The 14,880-nt window shown below is 45.1% G+C and overlaps 1 long non-coding RNA gene and 1 pseudogene across 1 annotated transcript; both read right to left on the reverse strand.

Moving 5' to 3' along the window:
• Positions 1–1,358, reverse strand: LOC140185217 (uncharacterized). The gene is made up of 3 exons (XR_011882532.1): positions 1,233–1,358; positions 408–498; positions 1–67 (listed from the first exon to the last, which is right to left on the reverse strand). It is a non-coding gene; the product is annotated as an uncharacterized lncRNA (long non-coding RNA).
• A 9,358-nt stretch (positions 1,359–10,716) lies between these two features.
• LOC140185188 (probable G-protein coupled receptor 139) lies at positions 10,717–13,178 on the reverse strand (annotated as a pseudogene).
• Between the last annotated feature and the right edge of the window lie 1,702 nt (positions 13,179–14,880).

The following is a 14,880-nucleotide window of genomic DNA, read 5'->3' on the forward strand; positions in this document are numbered from 1 at the left end:
AACTAATCTAATCAATATCGAAGTTGTTTCTCATCCAGATTGACCACTATTGAGGCTCCAAACCAATCTGAAAGCAGAAAAGAGGTGTGAACATTCTCCTGCCGTGAAAAGAAAATATTGAATTGAAAAATAAAACTGAACGCCCTTCCTTAACCTCAGAATCTTAAGGAGCTTCGGCTATTGCTACTATTGATAATTATTCGAGAGTGATAGTCCACGTTGTGAAAGTACTGAGACTCAGGATTATTTTACGTGAAACGCACCAATGATGTGTTATCGAGAAAAAAAAGTACAACCTTCTCGTTTGAAGGTCTGAATAAACAAAATTAAATATAATTGTTATTCTTTGATTATTCCGCCGGTAAGATTTTAATTTCACGATGACACAATGTATATAAATAGTTTACCTGAAGTGTTTGTTCAGTGGACTGTCATTGATGTGACTAACCACGTGGTATGATTAATTGTCAGAATCCACTTTCTTCTCCTGTATAAGAGCTTGCAAAGCAATCAACAGTAGATATCATGAGTCGGACTATTTTCAACTGATCACCGATCCACACAGAAAATGGGATATCCAGCAATTTACTACATCGCGAGTATTTACTATCCTGTACTAGCAACGATTGGTATCCCTGGTAAGTAACTGAAATTGGCTACTATTGTATGTGTGTGTTTTGTTCTTGAAACATTTGTTACAGATGCTGCCTCATCTGATGAGTCTTTGAAGCCTGGTCAGGTTTAAGCATATATTTCATTTTCTTATTTCGTTTCTCTCTGAAATTGTTACTCACTTATGATGTCCAATCGACTGAGACTTAATATTTATACTTTTCTTGCATTTGCTTCACTCGACCTTCCAGCTTTACCAGCACGTATTGTTCTAAATTTGATTCTACATCAATACAGAAACTCAGACGTTCACCAAAATGAAAGCAAAGTCTTTAGCGTCGCTGCAGCTCTCCCTGCGAGCTCCGCCGTTCGCCGGCAACATACATGATACCCGTCTCCGTCTTAATGCAACTATTTATTTATCAGTATGTGTTTGAAATTGCCACAACAACGTGCAAAACTCTTTCATTTCACTGTGTCGTCCTCTTTTGTCGGTTGTAATTAAGATACGATTAGATGAGATTTATTTTACTTCTTACATCTATCTCACAACATGAGGGTGTAAACATCTGTATGTTGCATCTCCGTTGCTAGAAACAAGATTCAAGTTTATTTGCCACCTGTAAATCGAAGCATAGGTTTAGCTCTGCCGTCTCGCCACTTTAAAATATTATCTGCTAAGAAACAGTCTCCCTCATCCATTTTATTCCCGCAATATATAAAACCTTCAGCATCCTCAGCTCTCTACATGACTGGCTCGATAAGCCGCCCACTGGAAAATCTAATGTCGACTGGAACGCTGTTGATCACCTGTTACTGGGGCCCGTCGTTATCATCCAATCGAAGGACAGTGACGGAGCCCGTACGCAGGACAGTGACGGAGCCCGTACGCAGGACAGTGACGCAGCCCGTACGCAGGACAGTGACCGAGCCCGTAAAAGGACAGTGACGCAGCCCGTACGCAGGACAGTGACGGAGCCCGTACGCAGGACAGTGACGCAGCCCGTACGCAGGACAGTGACGGAGCCCGTACGCAGGACAGTGACGCGCCCGTACGCAGGACAGTGACGGAGCCCGTAAAAGTACAGTGACGCAGCCCGTACGCAGGACAGTGACGGAGCCCGTACGCAGGACAGTGACGCAGCCCGTACGCAGGACAGTGACGGAGCCCGTACGCAGGACAGTGACGCAGCCCGTACGCAGGACAGTGACGGAGCCCGTACGCAGGACAGTGACGCAGCCTGTACGCAGGACAGTGACGCAGCCGGTACCCTGGACAGTGACGCAGCCCCTACGCAGTACAGTGACGGAGCCCGCACGCAGGACAGTGACGGAGTCCGCACGCAGGACAGTGACGGAGCCCGCACGGAGGACAGTGACGGAGCCCGCACGCAGGACAGTGACGCAGCTCGTACACAGAACAGTGACGGAGCCCGTACGCAGGACAGTGATGCATTTCCACTCTCCACATCGAAGCCTGCCTGATCCGGCATAGGATCAGATGTCTGAGGTTCACTCAGTCCGATTCAACATGTTTATATGAACATACCAAGTAAAAATGGTCGGGGTTTATGCGCGTGAAGCTAATTCTTCTTTGATTCCTTGCAGTTAATTTAGTGGCGATTGTGATCTTGTCTCTGGGAAAGTGCGGACTCTCTAAATGCATCTCCCGTTACCTGGTGGGAATGGCAGCAGCTGATTTAATGGGTGTTATTATTGCTGTTGTACTCTCTGAGATCAATAATATTTATAATTATGCGTTTCCATTGCTCATTACCCCGATTTGCGCCGTGACGCTTGTCCTGAGGGTCACAGCCATGGACTGTTCTGTTTGGCTCACGGTGGCTTTCACGTTCGATCGCTGTATTGCAATCTGCAGTCAAAAGCTGCGGGAGCGATACTGCACCGAGAGGACAGCGACTATTGTGTGTTTATGGAGTTGTGCGAAGGATATCCCATTATACTTTGCGGTAGAACCCATCATTATCATTGACAACATTCCCTGGCGCTGCATTTTGACAATGGATTTCCTTACGTTACCAGCGTGGAAAGCGCACCAGTTATTCAATACTATCACGACACCTTTATTGCCGATCTGTTTGATTCTGCTTTTTAATGCTTTAACAGTCAGCCTTATCATCGCGGCAAACAGAGTTCGCCGGGGGCTCAGGAACAGCAGAGAGAAAAGGAATGATCCAGAGGTGGAGAACCGGAGAAAATCAATAATTTTGTTGTTCGCTCTATCAGCCAATTTCATATTGTTGTGGATCCCCTTTATTGTATATACTGTGAACTGGCAAGTTCAGAATTACTCTTACAAAGACAAATATTTGAATACCCCGTCGTACATCCTACAACAGTTTGGATTCATGTTGCAGTTTCTGAGTACCTGCACCAACACGTGTATCTACACTCTGTCACAGAGGAAATTCAGGGAGGAGGTAAAGGGTGGATTGAAACGTCTGGTTACGTTAAACGGTCGCTTCTGCAGGTAAAACGTAAATCAAATTGTAAGCGTTGACGGAAGTTGAAATAGACTTCGATTTTTTTTTTTACGTTTGGTAAATATGCCTATATTTCTGCAGCCAGGTGAACGAATGTTAGTAGTTTTACCGTTTCAGTAAAATCAGCAAAATAAATGTAATTATGTGATGCAAGAAACAACAAAAAGGCGCTGATGTGATCGCTGCATTGGCAGAAATTGTATTCCAAATTTTGGATTAATACCGTAATCTGGGTCAACGAAATAAATGAAGCCAACATGGTTTTTATCGTAGGTGGGTCGAGTTCTCTGCTATTTCACTTGACCATTCCAGGGATTTATTTGATAAATGGAGAAATGTGCCCGAAGAATGGAAAACTTGCGTCATTTAAAGTGACACACACAAAATGCTGGTGAACGCAGCAGGCCAGGCAGCATCTATAGGAAGAAGTACAGTCGACGTTTCGGCTCGAGACCCTTCGTCTGCACTTCCTGTAGATCCTGCCTGGCCAGCTGCTTTCCACCAGCATATTGTGTGTGTGTTGCTTGAATTTCCAGCATCTGCAGTCCAGTTCCCAGTCTGTCGCTCAGCTCCAGCCTCCGAGTTATCAGCCTGTGTCCAGTTCTGGTCACTTCACTATAGGAAAGATGTGGAAGCATTGGAAAGGGTACAGAGGAGATTTACCAGGATGCTGCCTGGTTTAGAGTGTATGGATTATGATCAGAGATTAAGGGAGCTCGGGCTTTACTCTTTGGAGAGAAGGAGGACGAGAGGAGACATCATAGTGGTATAAAGATAATAAGAGGAATAGATAGAGTGGATAGCCAGCGCCGCTTCCCCAGGGCACCACTGCTCAATACAAGGGGATATGGCTTTAAGGTAAGGGGTGGGAAGTTCAAGGGGGATATGAGAGGAAGGTTTGTGACTCAGAGAGTGGTTGGTGCGTGGTATACATTGCCTGAGTCAGTGGTGGAGGCAGATAAACTAGTGAAATTTAAGAGACTACTAGACAGGTAGATGGAGAAATTTAAGGTGGGGGTGTTATAAGGGAGGCAGGGTTTGAGGGTCGGCACAACAATGTGGGCCGTAGGGCCTGTACTGTGCTGTACTGTTCTGTGCTCTATGTATCCGCTTCGACCACCATCGCTGGCAGTGCATTCCACGCACCCACTACTCTCTGTGTCAAAATCTTACCTGCGATGTCCCCTTGTACCTACTTCCAAGAACCTTAAAACTATAACGCTCGTGTTAGCTATTTCAGCCCTGGGGGGTAAAAGCCGCTGGCCATTCTTTGTCCTATCCGATCCACGATCAATGCCTTTCATTATCTTGTACACCTCTATCAGGTCAGCTCTCAATCTCTGACGCTCCACGGAGAAAAGGCCAAGTTCACCCAACCTAGTCTCAGAAGGCACACTCTCCAATCCAGGCACCATCCTTGTAAATTTTCTTTGAATACTCTCTATAGTATCCACGTCCTTCCTGTGGTGAGGTGACCAGAACTGTACACAGTCTCCAAGTTGGTCTACCTAAGGTCTTATATAGCTGTAACATTAGCTCACTGCTCTTGAACTCAAACCCACAGCTGAAGAAGGTCATCACACCATACGCCTTCTTAACAACAGTGTCAACTTGCACAGCAGCTCCAAGAGTCCTATGGACAGGAACCCCAAGATCTCCCTGATCATCCACACTGCCAAGAGTTTTACCATTAATATTATATTCTTCACGATTGACTACTGAAAGGAACCACTTCACAGTTATATGGACTGAAATCCATCTGCTATTTCTCAGCCCAGTTCTGCATCCTATATATTTCTCTCTGTGATGTCTGACAGCCCACCAGACCGTCCACAATACCCTCAACTTCTGTGTTATCAGAAAACTTACTAAATCACCCTTCTACTTCCCGTCCGGCTCATTTAGAACTATCGCAAAAGGGAGGGGCCCAGTACAGATCACTGCGGAACACTACTGGTCATCATTCTCCGTGCAGAATACGAACTATCTACAGACACCCTTTACCTTGTGGGCAAGGCAATTGTGGTGTCAGAAAGCAAGTTCTTCTTGGTTCCATGCCTCCTTAACTTCTGAATGATTCTTCCTCGGGGATACCTTTCAAATACTGAAATCAATATACATTGAAATCAATCCCAATGCTCTACCTTCGTGAATGTGTTTTGATACATCCTCAAAGAATTCGATCGGGATCGTGAGGCATAACCTACCCTTGAGAAAGCCGATCTGACTAATTAGATTATTTCTTGCAAATGCTTATGAATCCCGCATCACAGGAGCTTTTCAAACAACTTGACCGCCACTGAATTAGGATTCACTGGTCTATAATTTCCCGGGTCATCTCTACTCCCTTTCCTGAAAAAGGGAACAGCACTTAGAACATTAGAAGATTAGAAACAGGATCAGGCCCATCAAGCCATTCAGTAAGATCACGGCTGATCTGACCATGGACTCATCTCAACCTACCTGCCTTTCCCCCATAACTTTAATTCCCCAACTATGCAAAACTCTATCCAGCCTTGTCTTAAATATATTCGGTGTTTTCGTCTCCACTGCTCCATCGGACAGAGGATTCCAGAGATTTACCACACTTCGGGGTAAAGCAGTTTATCCTCAGCTCCGTCCTAAGTTTACTCCTCCGAATCTTAAGGCTATGTCCTCGAGTTCTAGAACCACCTACCAGTGGAAACAACTTCCCTACCTCTATCTTATCTATCCCTTTCATAATTGTGTACGTTTCTCTAAGATCTCCTATCAATCTTCTGAATTCCAGCAAGTACCGCCGCAGGTAACTCAATCTCACCTCATAGTCTAACCCCCTCATCTCTGGAGTCAACTTCATGAACCTCCTGTGCTTCGCCTCCAACATTGCAACCTCCTTTGCAAACTTCCCATCCTCTGGTACTATTCCCGTCCCTATTTATGATGTAAAGATCTTTGCCAGAGACTCAGGAATCTCCTGCTTTGCTTCCCACATTAACATGGGCTGTGCTCTATCCGATCCCGGCGACTTATCTAACTTTGTACCTTTCAAAGTTAGCACATCCTCTTACTTAAGTTCTATATGCTGAAATGTTTCAGCTCGCTGCACCCGGTCCTTGGTGAATACTGAAGCAAAGTATTCATTAAGTACCTCCGCTACCGGCTCTGGACTCCAGGCACATGTTTCCACAATCGCTCCCGATTGGTCAAGTTCACAGACGGCTCGTCCTCTTGCTCTTCACATACTTGTCGAATGCCTTGGAGCTTTCCTTAATCCTGCTCGCCAATGCCTACTCATGGCCACTTCTAGCCCTCCCAATTTCAATCTTCATCTCCTTCCTGCCATCCCTGTAATTTTCTAGAATTCTAACAGTACCAAATTTCTCGAAACGTTGGTAAACTTTTTTCTTCTACTTGCCACATTTCTGCCTAGCATTTCCCGAAATAAATCTGCTCCAAATTTATCCTCCCAAGTTCCTGCCTAATAGTATACAAATGACACGAATTGTTCAAACAGAAACTATTGAACTTAATTCACAAACACCCGCTTTTGATTTGAACTACAACTCCGGTCGGGCCCCGCGCTCAATCAGCTGCAACTGTCGAACAGAGCAGTCCGCAGGGCCTTCTGGGAGCTGTAGTTATGATTTTCTTGTTCGGTTCTTGCAAAATCACTTTTCCTCAGCCACCGCAAACATCTGGGAACGGACTGACCGAGGCGTCGAAAGGGAACCACGCCTGTCCTTGTGGACGCCGAGACCAGCGACCACCCACAGAAGTAATTCGCTGAACTCCACCATGGCAATGGAGCAGAATAGAGGGGCCGGAACATGGCGCAGATTTGCACCCGGCCTATTGTATCTCAGACCCATCTCTGTCCGCTGTTATCACTGGCTGAGTTGCTGTTCAGTGAAATGAAAATGTAGAGATGAGGTTCTCTGTGAATGCCCTGACGTATTGTGTCATAATGGTTCCGTTTGGCTGTTCCCCTTTAACAATCCTCTCTCCCTGATTATGCCCTAATTTCAGTCATTAGATTTCCAATTGCTGCTAGTTTACTTAATTACAGTACATCTGGTTTGCATCAGAGACCTGTGAAATGAGTCCGATGGAGTCGCAATCACAGGTCGCCAGTTTGTTCGTCTATCCTTGTATGATACTTCGTTCTCTCGTTCGCTCAGAACCGTTAGTTCTAAATTTAGTTTCGAGTTCAGGTTTAGTTTCAAGACAGTCCCTGTAGATCCCGTTACCTTGTCAAGATTCCTCCGGTTTGCTGTTCTACGTTCACGTCTACGCCAGCATCCCCAACTCAGTCGACGTGCCGGTGTCCTGCACTTGAGTTCTCCTCAGTCGCCCCGTGCAACATATTGAAAGTCAGTCGTAGTAGTGATAGTATCACTGATGTAGAATTCTCTTTCTGTGAACTTAAGAAGGCTATTATCAATTCGGGAAACACACAGACAATGCTGGAGGAACTCAGCAAGGCAGGGAGTAGCTTTGGAAAAGAGTACAGTCGAAGTTTGGGCAGAGGCACATCTGCAGGACGGTAGGTATATAAAAAAAAAGAAAAAAAAAAACTTACCTGGTGAGTTCCTCCAGCATTTTGTGTATTTTGCTTGAATTTCCAGCATCTGCAGATTTTCTCCTGTTCGTGTTTGGTTATTATTAATGCAGGTCAAATGTCTCCAGGAAACGATAATGTGTTAATTTATGATTAGCCATCTGACTGACAAGTCTGTTGAGATAATAAGATTTTAAAATCGCATTTATAGATGAGGCTAGCTGCTTTAGTCATGAAAAAAGGCATTCTAGAGACTCTACGCCTGATACTTCCAGTTGCAGGCCTTATCGTTAACCTCTCAGTTCTATAAATCGAGCGTTTGAAATATATTTTGGATAAAAAAGGTGATATATAGCTTTATCAATGTGGATTTCAGAAGGCTAATATGACATTAGATTCAGTTTTTGGTTTAGAAGATAACATTAAGAAAGTACAATTAAATAATGATGTAATAGCATTTTCTGACATTGAAAAGGCATACGATATTTATGGAAGGATGAATTTTGATTAAATTATGAAAAAGATTGAGGGAAAGATTGCATATATTTGGACAGTCTGTGCTGGCACGGGTGGACCAGTTGCATTCGGGTTTCTATGAGATAGAGACTGAGAAGCCATAAGGCAGCATTTGTAACCTTTACAAACAGCAGGAATTCTGCAGATGCTGTAAATTCAAGCAACACACATCAAAGTTGCTGGTGAACGCAGCAGGCCAGGCAGCATCTCTCGGAAGAGGTGCAGTCGACGTTTCAGGCCGAGACCCTTCGTCAGGACTAACCTTTTATTGTTTAATATTATGATTAATGATATTTTCTGTGAGATAGCCACTGGGGTGGGTTAATCACTATATTCAGATGGTGCAGCTTTATGGATTAGAGGTAAGAATTTCAATGATACTGTATATTGGATGCAATTGGCAATTAACAAATTTGAAGCACAGGCAAACAGATGAGGATTTAAGCTTTCAGTAGCTAATGCACAAGTTATTTGTTTTACAAATGGTATAAATAGACCTGCAGTGGATTTGAAATGATATGGTCAAACTCTTGAAGTTATATCAGTGGTAAGATTTCCAGGCAAGTGGGTCGATAACAAGCTGACACAGAAGCGCCATATCAGTAAAACAACAATATAAAGGAGTATTAAATATTCTCAGGTGTCTGTGGGTGTTCTGGCGTGCTACATGATTATCACTCTTGACCATCTTCATCTGTTTATTTGGATCTGTTCTTGATTATGGTTGTGTGGCTTATGGATTAGATTAATATTCAACTATACGGGTGTGATACAACCACAGGCTTTAAGATTGTGTTGTGATGCAGTAAGGTCGTCCCTTGTTTTGTCTTTACTGGTTGAAATGGGACAATTACAATTACATTTATGGAGATGGCAGTCGATGTTAACATACTGGATAAATTTGAGCGGCAAAGAAATGATCATTAAAGTTGGGTTGGAAGACTATTGGAAACACCACAGGAAGAGTGTTTTTACTTTAAGGTGCTGGGATCTTATCACGCTGGGAAGGCGGGATTGCTGAATTACGCAAGGTTGCCCACGGTCACATTCTCTGAAACCCCACCTTGTTCTCCCTCTGACTATTCAATATTTGGTCACACAGTTCAATAAAGTCCAAGGATTCTGTTATGCCCGGGAGTCTGTTGATTCAACAGAGTATGAAGGAAATTATTACGATATGTCAACCATTAATTCAGACTAATCAAAAATAATTTAAGTGGGAATGTTGGTGTGGCTGTTTTTGTGCCTGAGGAACAGGTGACGATAAAGAAAGGACTCGCCAACCATTTACAGTATATACAGCAGAACGTATTGCCATCTTTTCAGGCTTAAAGTAGGTGGAGGAATTTTGTCCATGTAAAATTGTAATTTGTTCAGACGCTTTTTCGGTTTTGATGATCATCTTAAGACACGTTCTAGGAGTTGGTCAGATTTACTATTGGGAACTCATGAAACATTATTTCATATTCAAAGTATTGTTCTTTATGTCCCCTTCTTGTGGGTCTCTGCACACAGAACTGCTCAGAGGAATGGGCGGGTTGACTGTTTAGTTACAAGTGTTAAAAAATCAACAATGGATGAAGACCTCCCAATGAACAAATCAGAAGCTGAGGTTTGTAGGGTTGGTTCTTCTGGCAAGACTGACGGGTTAATGGGCACAAGGGGAGACACATTTACATAAAACTGTTAAGTTTGTGGGAGAAAGGAGTAAGAAAAAGGACGGAAATAATTATATCGATACGGCTCCGAATTGGCTATACTGTGCTCAATTGTACATTATGTTGTGCTGCAAAATATCGTTCTGGGTCGTGTAGGTTTTGTCATTATGAAACAGTTGAACACCTACTACTTCAGGGTGAAGCATATCATGTAGAAATAACTCAAATGCAGGCTTCATTACGATCTTTGGGGGGCTGATATCTATAATTTTAAAACATTCTTAACTTGGGGAGGGACGAACGTAACTCACGGTATTGCATTTCATAACTTACAATATGTAGGGTTTGTTGGAGTAATTTAGCTTTCATTAGAAAAAAAAGAGTGAGGGTCTTAAACCCAATTCTGCGCACCACACTCCAGTCGAGTTAGTAGCGGGAATGCGCCTTTAAGTTGGAGAGACAACCGCCGTTTATCCAAAGCCCGCCCTATTTTTCAAATCGGCCAATCATTCAGTGGGGGGAGGAGGAGGAGACGGGTGCGATTGATGCTGGATTAGTTCATCAGCATCAGAGGAGACCCCATGTCGTCTTCTGGGAACGGGAGACTGTGAAATTGGTGGGCTGGAATGGGAATAGATGGACATATCAGCAGACCAGTGACTGGGTGGCATTCTGGAGTACATCTTGGACTGATATCTGGCTGGGCCAATCAGGTACTGAGGCTCCTGGATGGTGCTTTATCCTTCCCAAGCACACACTGTCCTGATGTGGCGGAGCTGTCGGTCAATGGGATAATCCGCTCGTGAACAACACCTGGGAGATCAGGCGGTAAATGTGAGGAGCTGGAGCCCGTATTGGAGACACAGCGGCCGCCTCTGGCTTGTGCTCAGGACGCGGCTTTATTCATGAACTGAAGCACCGAGGTGACCGGATATTTCACCGCGCTGATCAACTGCTCCCTGAATTTCGACTGAGTCACCACGTAGATAAATGAGTTCGTGCAGCAGCTGAAATTCCTCAGCAAAAACCCCACGTAGTGAAAGATCCATTCGGAATCATTGAAATCAAATCCCTTTCCTGAGACCTGATAATATATGATATTTACAACCTGTGTCATCCACAGGAGGATGAAGCTGCCGGAGAGGGTGAAGAGTAAAACCACAGACCTCCTCCTGCTCTCCATCTCCGGGTCACTGCGGTTCTCCCCCTTGCTCTGACCCTTCAGCCCCTTACGGACCCGACTGGCCACTAAAATGTGTCTGACTGTCAGAGCGTTGAGCAGCAGGATCCCAGCGAAAGGGAGGAGCGGAGTTAAAACCGTATCGAGCCAGTCATATCCTACCCACCCGGGGTCAGTGACATAATTGTCTATGAGATTACAGAACCACGGTACATTGTCGATGATCACCAAGGGTTCCCGTGTGAAGTATCGGGGTATGTTTTTCAGACAGAACAGCACGCCGGTTGTTGTTAGAACCACAGCCGCAGTTTTCCCGGTGCAATATATTGTTTTCAGCTTCTGGCAGCAAATGACGACAAACCGATCAAAGGTGAAAGTGACGGTGAACCAGACAGAACAGTCTGTGGCTGCGTACGTCAGTGAATCGATAACACTGCACACAGGGGTGATGTCCAGTACATTCCACGTGAAGTAATACAAATTGATTTGAAACAAGACCTCGGTGACAATAGTCAGTAGATCGGCCGCTGCCATGGCCACCAGGTAGCGAGTGGTGCAGGTAGAGAGGCCGCACTTTCCCCGGGACAGGATCACAATCGCCACTAAATTCACTGGAGAGGGGGAGGGGGAAAGAGGGAGAGAGAGAGGGAGACTGGGCATCACTGAACACATTCTTCGGGAATTAACAAAGGTTTATTCAGCTGAAGATCAGGAGTGCTGGAGTCTGTGAACGGCTGCTAACCTAACAGCAGACACGGGTCACCCTGTCTCTGACCTGCCATCTCCGGTGTGGAAAGAGGACGATGCGAGGGCAATCGTCGGCGATAAAAACCAGTTGTTTGAGCAACAATCGGTGCTGATCCCGATCCCAGTCGCCGATGGGGCCGGTTTCACTGATTTAACCGTGAATGACCAAGCCTCTGGAAACTCAGCATCTGATGGGGCCGAGAAGGGAGGCAGAGGGGAGCAAGACGCCCAAAATATTGGATGAACTCAGCAAGTCAGGCAGAACCCATGGAATTGAACAATCTCTCCTATCGGGCCGAGACCCTTCTTCACGACGAAGCGTTGCCCCGATTTACGATGGGTCACAGGGAGCAAACAGGAACATTTAGTAACCTGAGGCTGGGTGGCTGCCTTAATGGATTAATTCTACAGCGCAGTTCAATTCGATAAAACACGTCTACAGATTGGTGGATTCTGGTTCAGGGGATCAGACGCAATTATCAACCAACAGGCAGTGGGATCCGACTGTGACAGACTTTACAGGGAGACGTGAAGTATAGGACTATAGTGTAGCTCTGACTAATAGCTCAGAAAGAGCGAACTTCACAATGCGAACCACTCTCAGTCACACCCTCCCGGTGAGCTGCCTGTTCCCAGCACTAGGGCTGCTCCAGACAAGGTGTCATTAAACTGACCCCGTATTACCTTGCTGAAGAACCTCGCTCCCCAGCACTGGCACAACTCCAGATAAGGTCCCATTAAAACCCGCCTATTCACCCCTTCACACAGAACTGCCTGTCCCCTGCACTGGGACAACTGTGGACAAGGTCCCGCTAAAACCCTACCACCCATCCCTTCCCGGAGAGCTGCCTGTCTCCAGCACTACTACAACTCCGGACAATGTCCCATTAAAACATTCCCCATCACACATTCCCGGAGAGCTGCCTGCCCACTGCACTGGGACAAGGTCCCGCTAAAACCCTGCCACCCATCCCTTCCCGGAGAGCTGCTTGTCCCCAGCACTGGGACAAATCTGGAGAAGGTGTCATTAAAGGCACAGCAACGTTGGAGTCGATCCCGTTAGTCAGAGGAGAGTCGGAGGCTTTGCTCCTCGTGTCATTAAATATGAAAAATCAGACTGTTGCATTAACAGGATCGATATCTCTGACCGATATTTGTGCAATGTTCATCAGGTTGGATGATCGTCAAATTAACACAACCAGGTTCACAGCGGTTAACAGAAACACCAAACATGAATTGCTCTGCTCACTCACCAGGAACTCCAATGACGGCAATCAACACGTACAATATTTTCTCCACACTCTCGTACCGATCCAACATTGCAGACATTTTCTCTGTCCAGTGATTTGTCTCCCCGTGCTACAGGCGATCTCTCGGAATGAAATGCTAAGGCAGCACATACCTGGGGTTTTTAATACCATTTAGCAACTCCACAGGGACAGATTTCAACAGATTTAACAATAAAGGTTTTTAAATGATTTATAAACACATTACATCAGACAGGTTCAATTCCCGGGATGACACATTGAGATTAATTTAGTGAATTAATTGTGTGAGTTTTTATTTCTTCTGACAAAGATACCTGAACCTTCCGAGCTGCCTTATGAAATAAAAAAAAAAGCAAGATAAAATCTGCAGATATTGGAAATCCAAGTAACACACACCAAATGCTGGAGGAACTCAGCAGGTCCCCTTCTAACTCTGACTGATCTCTTCTTCCAGTGCAGCCGAAGGGTCTCGGCCCGGAACGTCGACTGTACTCGTTTTTATTCATACAGCCTGGCCTGCTGAGTTCTGACAGCTTTTTGCGTCTGTCGCTGTCATCAATTAAATGTTCTCCAATGTGAATGTGTGCTTCAACAGAATCATTTGCTGAATATTGAAGTATAGTCTGTCATTGTAGCTTGTGAAATTGTATTGAATTACTACTGTTACCATTCTCCTCAAGCGTTTAAACTCTTGATAAAGTTTCTGTCTGGGGGACTCTACCGAGAGAGTCCCTAAGAAAATGTCTGTTTGTGGTGATGAATAAATACTTTCAGATTCACGAAACTCTCCGACTTCTGCAGTAACTTAGTCACAGTCAGAACCTTTGAGGGCTCCTTCAGGATTCACCCGAAACCTAATGCACGGCCATCAAACTCAGGGACTGTTTGTCTGGTGTTTGAACTCATATTCCCTACCGAAGGCCTTGGATTCTGGGCTGCTGAATTGCGGGTCTTTGTGTGACACAAGTGTCTCTGGCATTCCATGGTGAGTGAATACAGCTTTCAGCTGCTGAAAAACTGCTGAGGACAGCTTGGACACCTCAGCTTTCCAGGAGTGATCAAGAGTGAGAAGATATTTGTCTCTTTTCAGCTCGAAGATGTCTGTGCCCGCAATTTTTCATCGACAGTGTTGGAATTTTGCGCGACGGAAAGGGTTCCGCATGATTTTTGTACAGGTTTCCGCATGCTTCACATGTCTTTACGTAATCTCCTAGCTGTGTGCTCAGACCGGGCCACCACACGGATTGCCTTGCTCTACGGCGACGTTTCTCGATGTCTTGATATCCTTGACTTTTGAGAAGCAGGAATGACGAGTATGGAGCAAACAATCAAGCATGTGAGTATGTTTTCTTGACGCCAGTAAGGTCTGCGTTGGTGAGCTTCTTTTGGAACAGATGGCCAGCGATGCTCACAGTATTGCCTGACCTTGCTGCAGATTTGGAGCAATACACACAGTGTTCTGGAGGAGCTCAGCAGGTCAGGCAGCATCTCTGGATGGGAATAAATAGTCGATGTATCGACCCGAGACTCTTCATCAGGTCCCTCCATCAGCAGATTTCATCCTTTTACATCATCGCGAATTTCGTTCAGTTCACTCTGTGATGCCGGATTGATTTCACTTACCTGAGCGAAATAGATGTTGGCATCTTCCATGAGGGCAGTCAGCTTCAGTGTACTCACTGTTTGCATGGCATCCTCGACAGAGTGTCTAGTGTTTGAAAAGTTTGTCCCAGACATCTTCACTGACCTAACAGAATGGAATAAACTTCATTCTGAATATTTGCAGATGTGGAGGTAAGTCAATCTGAAGCAGGGACTCAGCCCGAAAAATCGACTGTTTACTCTTTACCTTTGA

The sequence above is a fragment of the Mobula birostris genome, chromosome 20 (genome assembly GCF_030028105.1).
Source record: "Mobula birostris isolate sMobBir1 chromosome 20, sMobBir1.hap1, whole genome shotgun sequence".
NCBI lineage: Eukaryota > Metazoa > Chordata > Chondrichthyes > Myliobatiformes > Myliobatidae > Mobula > Mobula birostris.